Here is a 12338-nt window from a genome sequence, read left to right as displayed (position 1 = left end):
TAACTCTGTTATCTTTGCAACTACAATTTCAATTTAAAGGTGTTTTTTAACCACAACGAACGCACAAATACCGGTAAGCAAAGAAGAAGCAACGTAATGTCACCTAAACCTTACAAATGACGTCACAGGCTTGACGTCAATAAAAATCAAGGTAGACATTCTAAAACTGGTGAAAAAGTTTGTCCTGCAATCGCGTTTAATCACAAATACGTTAGTTTTTCATACTCACATATAATTTGATGTATGCTGATTACGAAAAGAGAAAGATATTGCCTAAATCTTACAACCTTGGATGCTGACATTCTTCATAACTATCATAAACTTAGTCAAAAAATGATTGCAACCGATTTCGCTCCCAAATTAAATACTTGATTCCCGTGTCATTTCATCAAAATTGTATATGCCTGTGAAGGCCGTTTACTTGACTATCTGGATCACCTTTCGGATCAAAGTTTTTGTTTTACAGATATCACGTGACCGCCGCTTAATTAAAGGTACACTCAAAGTCGACTGGAGAAAAACGGAAGGGCCCAATTAAAAATCAAAGAAAAATCACAATTGACAAACCTTTTAAACATTTACAAACGAGAAGAAAGCCAAATCAATTTTCTACCCCGAAAATGTTGTTTTGTTTAGCTAGCTTGCATATTACGTGTGCTATGCTATTCCCACGGATGCAAGTGTCGATCGCACGAGCTGTCACAAAAGGGAGTCATTATCATTAGGGATATTTTTACAAAAAGCGCTGTAGTTCAGCAATGACTCCGTTGATTGCTTTTAAACTTTCAGAATATGTTAACAACATAATAGACGTACTTCGGGCAAAACTTGGGATCGTTACACGTATTTGTTCAGATATGACGCAATGTTTGGAAACATGTTTTTAAACTCGTCATTGGATTGTTCACTTGCGTGCAAAACAATCATGACTTCACATGTTAGACAAATGATTGATACAAACAATGGAAAAGAGTTAACGTATAAGCACTGACGCAAATTTTTAGGGATGTAAAGACGCTTGATATTTTAAGGATGATATAGGTGCCACAGCGATGACCAGCCAAGCGTGACTGCACATGTTTTTAGAGGCACGCAGCGATACTATAACTGGTACTCTTACAGCGCGAAACAGCGTGAATGTTCCATTTTTTCTCATGTGTTTGCACAACTAGCAATTAAATTCACTCCAGTGGTTACACACAAATGAAACTTTGACAGTATCTGTATCAATCGTTCATCGTATGCAAAGTCATAATATGTTTGGATACAGGGGAACAATCCAAATCCAATGACAAGTTTAAAACCTTTTTTCGTAACATTGCGTTACATCTGAACAAATACGTGCAAGGATCCCACATTTTGCTTGAAGTACGTCTCTAGGATGTTGGTAAAATATTCTGAAAGTTTCTAAGCAATCCACCAAGTCATTGTTGAAATACAGCGCTTTTTGTCACAAGATCTCTCAAAATTACAAAAAAGCTCCCTTTATTGACTGCTATTGCGATAGACACATGCATCATTAGGAATAGCATATCACACGTAATACGGAAGCTTGCTACACAAAACAACCTTTTCTAGGTAGATAATTGATTTGGCTTTCTTCTCGTATAACAAGTTGCACAGGTTTGCCTATTGTGATTTTTGTTCGATTTTTAATTGGGCTCTTCCGTTTTTGTCCAGTTGATTTTAAGGGTACCCTTATTTGAGCGGCGGTCACGTGACTTCTTTAAACAGAAAGACGATCCAGATACATGTAGTCAAGTAAAAGTTCTGTACTTGCATATACAGTTTCGATGAAATGACAAGGGAATTAATGCCTTCATTTTGGGTTCAAAATCTGTTGCAATAATTGTTTGCCAAGTGTATTCAAAAGAACAGGGAAGAATGCATCAACGATGAACCCATTTCCATTTCGCTCTGAAATTTTAGGTGTTTTTTTTCTCACCACATTTCTATTGAGGTTTTAGGCAGAGTGCATAAGAAGCATTGACATCTAAGAGACAATAATTTTGATTGACATTGGATCACTAACCCACGAGTCAGTCAACCAAAATGGGAGACGATTATTTCGCGACCAGCTTAGCGGAATGCACTTGATGTTCTCGCGGGAGGGACTTTAGCAGAGGGCATTTACCATTCACAAAACTTGTCAAGCCTTTGCACACAAATATACTGAGAGTGTTCCAAACCCGCAGATAACTCGATATATACATTTATGCACACAACGAGCATTTTTGATTTGAAAAGCCTTCCTTAAAAGCTTCTCTTGCAAAAACGCCGTTTTCCGCCGATCGGGTCACAAAATTGGCGTCTGTCATTTGTTTCTCCATTTTTTCCAATTTTCATTACTTTATTGTCCTATCGCTCGAAATTGATGAACTCATCATTTTCCAGCAGTTTTCCATAAGTTGCATGAAAATCACATACATTACAAAAATGGGAGTGAAAGGAAATAGGCATTTCATATGCGCCACAATGTAAGTTCTACCATGAAGTATCTTAACAGCACTTAAATCATTCGGAACAATAAGCGAGTGTTATTTTCCCTATACAATATGTGGTATTTGTTTATAACAATGCATTGTGATGAGGCGATAACAACTGCCAAATCGACAACATACTTAAAGAGAAAGAAAAACACATGTACAAGCCCTTCTTTGCTGGTCAGCAAATATGTACAATACGTTTCCCCATTTCCTTCATAATTTTACAACGTTAAGAATTAGGAATTATAAGGGACAAGTGAGAGATGTGTGGAAGGGGAGGGTCGAGCCGGTAGGGTTTTTTGTTCATGAGATCATCGGTTGCTTATTGCAATTAGGCCAATACTTTCTAGTTTCTTTATCAGTTCGCTTGTTTGGCAATACTAAACAGGTCAAATGTACATATAATGTATTCTGATTACTGTACATCGAAGCAAACATGTTAGTTAGTTAGTTAGTTAGTTAGTTAGTTGTTGCTTTTTGGGTCCAGCGGACCATATAGGCCAAATCAGGACCCCAAGCAAACAGGTGGCACGAGAGCCAAATTAAACTATCAATAAAATTCATCATACAACAAATTAAGAATGATAGATATAACAAGACAGTTACTTTTGTTTCAAATCCGTTTCACGACAACGACGTTTCTGTTGAAAATAATTCGTACAATTATGAGTCAAAATTAAGTAGAAGTGCAATGCCTTTGACGTAGTCGTCAACAACCCAAGGCACTGCATACCCTCAGCGAAGGTTAAATCGGTCATCCTTCACAAACACACACACACACACACACACATACATACACACACACACACACACACACACACACACACACACACACACACACACACACACACACACACACACACACACACACACACACACACACTTCTTATTCACTAGACTCTTAAAGATGGCTTAGACAAAGGACACAACAACGGCTAGGGCAGAAATGGCCCGGAAATAAAGTTTTGTTTCAAGGTTCTTGATGAGAGTGTTATTTGTCCTTTAATATGATATGTGTATGAATTATTGGTCAAAATGGAAGTTTGTTGTGACTGTTTTGATAAAACATGTAGTTTTGGGGACCGACCCATCTTCCAGAAACATAAAAATTAACCTTTGCAGAATGTTTCGTTTTATTCTAAAAAGGTCCCTAGATGCAAAATCAGAGCAAAGTTTTCAATTGTATGAACAGATTTGATTTTTTGGTATATATCATAAGCACATGATAAAATAAATTTCAGAAAAAAGGCAAGTTTTTTTTACTTTGACAGAATTTTTAAAATCATTCCTTGTAATTCTTAAAATGTCTCTCTCTTACTGCACAAAGACACTATTTCTAGTTAAAATGCAAAATAGAGCAAGGAGATTGGACAGTTAGTCTAGAAGATGAATATGTCCCAATGACGGCACTGATGCTCAAAAATGGTTCTGAGAAAACATCGGCAAGATTTTTCAAAATGGTGTCGAACGTCAATACCATTATTTGAAAATAATCATAATATTGCAAGAAAGACAAAACAACAAAATGACATTGCACAATGATTATAATATGGTGTTCAAAGTACCCAATAATGCTGAGAACCCAAAACACGTTTTTGAAGCAAAATTCCGTCCCATCTCTGGCTTTAAATAGCAAAGGAATCAGAAGAATCTAAAGCACATGCAACAAATTGACCATGATTACAAAAATAAAAAGAATGTGTCTTTTTGTAAGCACTTCTAAACACATTTTTGTTGTGAAAAAAAGTTTGTATTGAAATTCCAAACTTTGGGCAAGTAATTTTAACCAAATGGTTGCTTTAACGAGGTGGCGATTCTGTGAAAACGCTTCGGTCAGACTCTCAAAAACTCTGTATACTTTTAGTCACAATTGATGTATAAACGTTTGGCAGCACAAGATTCCTTGATCAGAGTTTTGTAGGGACTTCAATAGAACTAAACAAGTCGCGTAAGGCGAAAATACAATATTTAGTCAAGTAGCTGTCGAACTCACAGAATGAAACTGAACGCAATGCCATTTTTCAGCAAGACCGTATACTCGTAGCATCGTCAGTCCACCGTTCAGGCAGTGAAATTGACAAGAAGAGCGGTTTAGTAGTTGCGCTGAGAAGGATAGCACGCTTTTCTATACCTCTCTTCGTTTTAACTTTCTGAGCGTGTTTTTAATCCAAACATATCATATCTATATGTTTTTGGAATCAGGAACCGACAAGGAATAAGATGAAAGTGTTTTTAAATTGATTTGGAAAATTTAATTTTGATAATAATTTTTATATTTTTAATTTTCAGAGCTTGTTTTTAATTCATATATAACATATTTATATGTTTTTGGAATCAGAAAATAATGGAGAATAAGATAAACGTAAATTTGGATCGTTTTATAATTTTTTTACAATTTTCAGATTTTTAATGACCAAAGTCATTAATTAATTTTTAAGCGATCACGCTGAAATGCAATACCAAAGTCCGGGCTTCGTCGAAGACTACTTGACCAAAATTTCAACCAATTTGGTTGAAAAATGAGAGCGTGACAGTGCCGCCTCAACTTTCACGAAAAGCCGGATATGACGTCATCAAAGACATTTATCAAAAAAAGGAGAAAAACGTTCGGGGATATCAATCCCAGAAACTCTCATGTAAAATTTCATAAAGATCGGCCCAGTAGTTTGGTCTGAATCGCTCTACACGCACGCACGCACGCACGCACACACACACACACACACACACACATGCATACATACACACACACACACATACACCACGACCCTCGTTTCGATTCCCCCTCGATGTTAAAATATTTAGTCAAAACTTGACTAAATATAAAACAAGTCGCGTAAGGCGAAAATACAATATTTAGTCAAGTAGCTGTCGAACTCACAGAATGAAACTGAACGCAATGCCATTTTACTCGTAGCATCGTCAGGCCACCGCTCATGGCAAAGGCAGTGAAATTGACAAGAAGAGCGGTTTAGTAGTTGCGCTGAGAAGGATAGCACGCTTTTCTATATCTCTCTTCGTTTTAACTTTCTGAGCGTGTTTTTAATCCAAACATATCATATCTATATGTTTTTGGAATCAGGAACCGACAAGGAATAAGATGAAAGTGTTTTTAAATTGATTTGGAAAATTTAATTTTGATAATAATTTTTATATTTTTAATTTTTAGAGCTTGTTTTTAATTCAAATATAACATATTTATATGTTTGTGGAATCGGAAAATAATGGAGAATAAGATAAACGTAAATTTGGATCGTTTTATAATTTTTTATTTTTTTTTACAATTTTCAGATTTTTAATGACCAAAGTCATTAATTAATTTTTAAGCGATCACGCTGAAATGCAATACCAAAGTCCGGGCTTCGTCGAAGACTACTTGACCAAAATTTCAACCAATTTGGTTGAAAAATGAGAGCGTGACAGTGCCGCCTCAACTTTCACGAAAAGCCGGATATGACGTCATCAAAGACATTTATCGAAAAAAGGAGAAAAACGTTCGGGGATATCAATCCCAGAAACTCTCATGTAAAATTTCATAAAGATCGGCCCAGTAGTTTGGTCTGAATCGCTCTACACGCACGCACGCACACACACACACACACACATACACACACACACACACATACACCACGACCCTCGTTTCGATTCCCCCTCGATGTTAAAATATTTAGTCAAAACTTGACTAAATATAAAACAAGTCGCGTAAGGCGAAAATACAATATTTAGTCAAGTAGCTGTCGAACTCACAGAATGAAACTGAACGCAATGCCATTTTACTCGTAGCATCGTAAGGCCACCGCTCATGGCAAAGGCAGTGAAATTGACAAGAAGAGCGGGGTAGTAGTTGCGCTAAGAAGGATAGCACGCTTTTCTGTACCTCTCTTTGTTTTAACTTTCTGAGCGTGTTTTTAATCCAAACATATCATATCTATATGTTTTTGGAATCAGGAACCAACAAGGAATAAGATGAAAGTGTTTTTAAATTGATTTGGACAATTTAATTTTGATAATAATTTTTATATATTTAATTTTCAGAGCTTGTTTTTAATCGGAATATAACATATTTATATGTTTTTGGAATCAGCAAATGATGGAAAATAAGATAAACGTAAATTTGGATCGTTTTATAAATTTTTACTTTTTTTTACAATTTTCCGATTTTTAATGACCAAAGTCATTAATTAATTTTTAAACCACCAAGCTGAAATGCAATACCAAACCCCGGGCTTCGTCGAAGATTACTTGAACAAAATTTGAACCAATTTGGTTGAAAAATGAGGGCGTGACAGTGCCGCCTCAACTTTCACGAAAAGCCGGATATGACGTCATCAAAGACATTTATCAAAAAAATGAAAAAAACGTTCGGGGATTTCATACCCAGGAACTCTCATGTCAAATTTCATAAAGATCGGTCCAGTAGTTTAGTCTGAATCGCTCTACACACACACACACACACACACACGCACGCACGCACACACGCATGCACATACACCACGACCCTCGTTTCGATTCCCCCTCGATGTTAAAATATTTAGTCAAAACTTGACTAAATATAAAAAAGAAACATATTGATTTCCTTTTTTTCATTACATGCCGCAATTATTACGTCATTTGCAGAATGACGTTACGGCATTGACTTTAATTTTTGCAACGAGTCAACACTTCAAGCATATGCCGTTAGTTTTGCTTCGACTTTGTACACCATAAATGCATTACGAGCAGAATTATGTGCCTTTTAGTAAGTAACCCCTTTTTCTAAGCCGAGCATTTTTGCAGGCAGTGACCCCCTTTGGGAACAAAATCTTTTATGAAAGCTACCATTAGACGTTCTTTTGAGGCCTGTTTAGAATAGCAGAGATACAATACTTCACAAAACAGCTGAGCATATGGAGGATTCCATACACACACACACACACACACACATACACACACACACACATACACACACACACACACACACACACACACACACACACACACACACACACACACACTCACACAAACAAACACAATCGTAAGAGAAAAGATCGAGCGCTGTTCATAAATTAAGAGCTATAATTGTTCATGCAGATTGCGGACACCTCGCTTGAAAAAAACACCTTTTGTTGTCACTTTCATTATCATTTCCTCTAAAACGTGCCTGTCAAGAAACCCCGCGTACAATGTTCCATCACTCATGGCTGGTCCAAATAGTATTCGACTCACAACACAGGCACCACTGTATATACAATAATACCGGCGTTTGAAATACTTTGCAGACGGGCGCAGTGGCCTAGAGGATAAGATATCGGCCTCCTAATCGGAAGGTTGATGTCAAATCCTGGCTGCAGTAGCCTAGTGGGTTAAGGGTGGAGATTTTTCCGATCTCCCAGGTCAACTTATGTGCAGACCTGCTAGCGCCTTACCCCCCCTTCGTCAGTGTGTACACGCAAGCACAAGACCAATTACGCACGGAAAAGATCATGTAATCCATGTCAGAGTTCGGTGATTTATAGAAACACGACAATACCCAGCATGCTTTCCCCGAAAGCGGGGTATGGCTGCCTGAATGGCGGGGTAAAAACGGCCATACACGTAAAAGCCGTGGGAGTTTAAGCCCATGAACGAACAAACAAACAAACAAACAAATACTGTGCAATACATGTAGCCCAAACAAAACATGTGTCCTTGCCCCTTCTTTTTTTTATTAAAACACAGCTTGGGCCCTTGTTAATTTTAACCAACCAATGTTCTTGTGCAACAATTTAAACTGGCTTCGCGTGCGATTATTCACTGGCATAGTTAATTCACGTACAAGCCGTACATGTTGATTAGTTGTACTGTTGAGTTAAGGTACAGTATTAAACACAGTGTCAAAGAGGTTTTATGAGGGACATTTTGAACACAATTGTGTCTGTGCATAGTTTTGGTTTCGTAAACTCCGGGTTCTGCCAACAGGCCTCTTTTGATTGGATTATTCTCAGCCCCCTAGCTGTTAATGTTTTCAGTTATGAAACATACCTTGGCATTATGTCAACTTTTTTTGTATTTTAATAACATCTGATGAAATATATCCATCTAGATCAGGCTTAGACTCAGACAGATTTATATTTCGGCAACAGCACGATGACTGATGAGCGACTCAGTCACGTAGTGAGATATTCGTTTCGTTAGTGTCACAAGATTGTGTCGAAGTAATTCGATGCTAACCCTGCAGACTTATGTTTTGCAACATTCAAAACACATTATTGGCTCACGTAAGTGTAGCCTATGCGATGGTAAACTTTGTCTGCCTGTGCGTATGTATGTGTCACGTTTCATAGATCAAAGAAAGATGATTATGAACGGTCAGTTATTACTAACTAACCAACCACACCACGATCCACTCTCGCAGTCATACAAAAAGATAGAATCAACAACAAATAGGAATGTCAGACGCCTGTTTATAATATACGATCTCCACACCTCCCTCAGTACTTCACTTCAATAGCTGTTTTACGTCCAAGACGTAAAAATAAGGGTAACTGACAAAAGGGCCAGTTAAAGTTTATTAAATGATAATAACACGCTGAACTCGTGTAAAGATAGACAAATATAGCTGTTCTGCAAAAAGCACTGGTTTATGCAGGACTGGTGTCACACCCCCACGTTGTCACCACTCAAATGTAATCACAAATACGAAAGATGACCTCGTGGTGAAAGGCGCAATGACATGGTACACTTAGCTTTCTGCCACGAAGTGGCCGACCCGTAAATAGTTTATCCCCACAACTGCTCCGCTGACTGTAGTGCTGGTTGGCGTGGAGCGAAGCAGCGTACCGTGGGTAAATCAGGCTCCTCACTCCGCCGCTGAAGGTAACGGGTGGTCTTGTATGTGACGTCACTGCCTACCGGTAGATCCCTGCAGACGGTGACAGCCCCTCCGGTTTCCCCAGCACTCCCCGTAGATTACCATACAATGGTAAGATGAAATAGAGAGAAACAGAAGAAAGCTGCAACAGAAAGCATCGGTCATGCCACGCAACCCTTCACACTCCACCTTTCAACATGTCACCTTTACATATTTCATAGAGTACATGGACCGGCCCAAACGAACTTATAAAAGAACAAATTAGCCATTTTCCCTCCTTTTCTCCATATCTGCAAAAACCATATACAGATTATACTTTTAGCGTCACAAAGAGCAAATTATGCGCTATTAAAATCCGCAGTGATCAGACCATAAAAGAACTGAATTTTCCATCATTTGATCGAGAGAGAAATATGGAATATGTGTTTGTTCAGATGTAACGCAATGTCACTGTTTCTCAAAGACAAACACAACCTGCAACAGGTATTATTGATAGTAAAACAGTTCTCGTATATTTCAAACTTAAATTTGAATCAAAATAAAACCGAAGCAATGTGGTTGGGATCCATGAAGAACAGCCCAGAACAATGTTGTAATATAAAATGGACAAAACAGTTAAAGATTTTGGGTATTATATTTAGGAGTGATATTGTTGCTTCTGACATTAAAGAAAACTGGTCAAAACGTTTTGATAGAATTGAAAGAATTGTTGGAATGTGGTCAAGAAGAAATCTAAGTATTAGCGGTAAATTGTGCATAATTAAAACATTTTTGATATTCCAGTTTGTATACGTTTTTCAGGCACTCTTTGCTCCGACAAAAGTGCTTCACTATCCTCTTTAAATTTCTGTGGAAACGTAAGTATTCAAACACTACAGCATTTGAGAAGGTTAAACGGACAGTTTTGTGTGATAAATTAGAAATGGGCGGTATTAACATGATAAACATGCATGATATGCAGACATCCTTTTTGTTATGCTGGGCAGCTAGGCTACAGCAAACAGATTTTCAAAATTGGAAATTAGTTCCAAGACATTATTATGACGTTCTTGGAAGTCGTCTGTGTTGTTTTCAATCTACTGTAGAGATGACTAAAAAGGTAGAACAGATTCAACGTAGGGCAGCAAGGTATGTGACACACGATTATAGTTATGAAAGTAGTGTCAGTTCCATGTTGCAGTCACTCGGATGGGAAACCCTAGAAAGTAGGCGCACCAAGACCCAACTCACAATGCTCCACAAAATCATCAACAACCTGGTAGATATCCCCCCAGACCCCTACCTCACCCCTGGCACTGGCAGAACTCGATCCAACCACAACCTTAAACTTCGCCAAATTTCCGCCCGTACAAACTATTTTAAATACAGCTTCTTCCCGCGTACCATCCCCGTGTGGAATTCCTCCCGGCAGCTGCTGCTGAGGCTCCCTCTCTGGTATCTTTCAGAGGGGAGCTCTCCAAACTCTCATTCTAACTCCTCCCTACTCCTTATTTTATTTCAAAGTTAGAGTAGGGTCTCAGTTATATTCAGTTCCTCCTTGATCGTTTTGTTTCGTTTGACTACTTCCTTTATGCTTAAGTCTTTTCTATCCTCAGTTACTTTTGATTTTTTTCTCCGTCTTTGTCCTCTTAAAGAGCGCTAGTCACTAAAAGTCAGCAATTGACGACGTGACGAAAATATTCTGAAATTCTGAAACACTGCCACCCCGAGACAGTTTGTAGGACTGATTAGAATAAAATCGAAATTTTGGCAACATGTTTTAAAAAAATGGGTTGAGAATAGACATTTGTTTTTTGTAGAAAAAGAACGATTTATTGGTCAATGTTTGTGGAATAATGCAGGTATTGTTTTTAAAAAGAATGTTTTGTGTTTTGAAAATTGGATTAAAGCTGAGGTGAATGTTGTACGTGATATATGGATAGACGGTAATATTGTCCCGTATGAACAGATTTGTACCACTGTTGGTTATAGCGCCACACGGCTTTTTGAGTATAATGCTTTGCACACGGCCCTCCGCGCGCGTGCGATGCGAGAGGACACAGCCAACGGAAATGCGAGCGACGAATCTGGGCCCTGTCTACAAGACCTGTTAAAAAAACCTTCCCCCAAACAGTTCCGCGCTATTTTAACAAATGCAAAAGCAAGCGTACCCTGCTCTGTAAAATTCTGGTTACATAAATATAATATTTCCATTGACGAGAAATATTGGCTCTTGGCAATTAAATGTACACGCGAGGAAAGATTAAAGTTACTTAAATGGAAAATATTACATAATATTTACCCCACAAACATTTTACTCCACAAGATGAAATTGAAAGAACATAATTATGTTGTGTAGTCTTTGTAACGAAATAGATTATATTATTGAGCACTTTTTTTGGAAATGTAGAAACATGAAGTTATTTTGGGAACATGTTATTAGATGCATTTTTGTTAATACGAAAGAAAATGTATTGTTTGGTTATTTACCAGGAATGCATACCCCAACAAACAAAATTATAAATCATATTTTGTTGATAGCAAAAATGTGTATTAGTAAGTTTAGATATGGTAGGCCTATTGATTTAAAAATAATGGTTAATTGCGAATTAGGGTTGAGACGTTTGATTATTTTGTAAAGATGTAACCGAGTGCCGAAACACTACGATCACCTCGGGAAGCGAAGTGCAATCAAACAGGATTGAAAATGTTAGGGCTAATTTCTTAGCCCTATAAAAACTGTTATGCAAACCCGAAGGTTTCCATGAACATACAGACAATCGGAAACCACCAGACCCCATCACAAACAGAATTCTACAATCCACTGGTGTTGACTTTTAAAGGCCAACAACTCGGGTGCAGAGTCTGCTGTGAAAGGAGCGGTAGCCTCCCCTGTCACAATCGCCCCCGTTTGAATGAACTGCGTCCCGAAGTTCCGAACCGGGGGACCACTGTCCATCCCAAGTTCGCAGAATGGGAACAGCACGAAAATGTTCAGTGGTCATATTATGCCATTACCTGAACATATCATGCCGAGTCCCATCCCT

At 38.0% G+C, this 12338-nt stretch overlaps 1 protein-coding gene across 1 annotated transcript in view; it reads left to right on the top strand.

Annotated features, from left to right (window-relative positions):
• The window catches only part of LOC138951198 (uncharacterized), a 28877-nt gene that overhangs the window by 13555 nt on the left and 2984 nt on the right, over positions 1–12338 (top strand). The gene's annotated exons all lie outside the window — the stretch shown is intronic.

The sequence above is a fragment of the Littorina saxatilis genome, linkage group LG16, assembly GCF_037325665.1.
Source record: "Littorina saxatilis isolate snail1 linkage group LG16, US_GU_Lsax_2.0, whole genome shotgun sequence".
Lineage (NCBI taxonomy): Eukaryota > Metazoa > Mollusca > Gastropoda > Littorinimorpha > Littorinidae > Littorina > Littorina saxatilis.
This window is presented reverse-complemented; position numbering and strand designations above follow the sequence as displayed.